The sequence below is a fragment of the Buceros rhinoceros genome, unplaced genomic scaffold, assembly GCF_000710305.1.
Source record: "Buceros rhinoceros silvestris isolate BGI_N320 unplaced genomic scaffold, ASM71030v1 scaffold5913, whole genome shotgun sequence".
Lineage (NCBI taxonomy): Eukaryota > Metazoa > Chordata > Aves > Bucerotiformes > Bucerotidae > Buceros > Buceros rhinoceros.
In genome coordinates, this window is record NW_010405262.1 from 35,261 (window position 1) to 35,768 (window position 508).

The 508-nt window shown below is 52.0% G+C and overlaps 1 protein-coding gene across 1 annotated transcript in view; it reads right to left on the reverse strand.

The window, feature by feature from the left end:
* MYOCD (myocardin) overlaps positions 1 to 508 on the reverse strand; it is a gene marked incomplete at its 5' end in the record, with an annotated part of 10,433 nt that overhangs the window by 2,334 nt on the left and 7,591 nt on the right. The gene's annotated exons all lie outside the window — the stretch shown is intronic.

Consider the following 508-nt stretch of genomic DNA (forward strand, 5'->3'; position numbering starts at 1 on the left):
GAATATATAACTGTGACAACAAAGTAAAATCACAGCTTGCTTCTTCATCACGGGCATGTTAGTGACAGTTAAGGGTGTATTCAGAATGTCAGCCTAAGCCTTACTTTGTGGACAGATATTTCCCCTGTACTCTGCACTGGTGAGACCACACCTTGAGTACTGTGTTCAGACTTGGTCCCCTCACTCCCAGAAGGACGTTGAGGGGCTGCAGCATGTCCAGAGAAGGGCAACAGAGCTGGTGCAGAGTCTGGAGCACAAGTGCACTGAGGACCATCTGAGGGACCTGGGGGGGTTGAGCCTGGAGAAAAGGAGGGTCAGGGAAGACCTTCTCACTCTCAATAATTCCCCGACAGGTTGTTGGAGTGAGTTGGGGTGGGGTGGAAGTGTGTGGGGGCAGGGCGTCAGTCTCTTCTCCCTAGGATCAAGTGACAGGACAAGAGGAAACAGCCTCAAGTTGTTCCAGGAGAGGTTGAGGTTGGCCCTGAGGAACAATTTCTGTCCTGCTGGG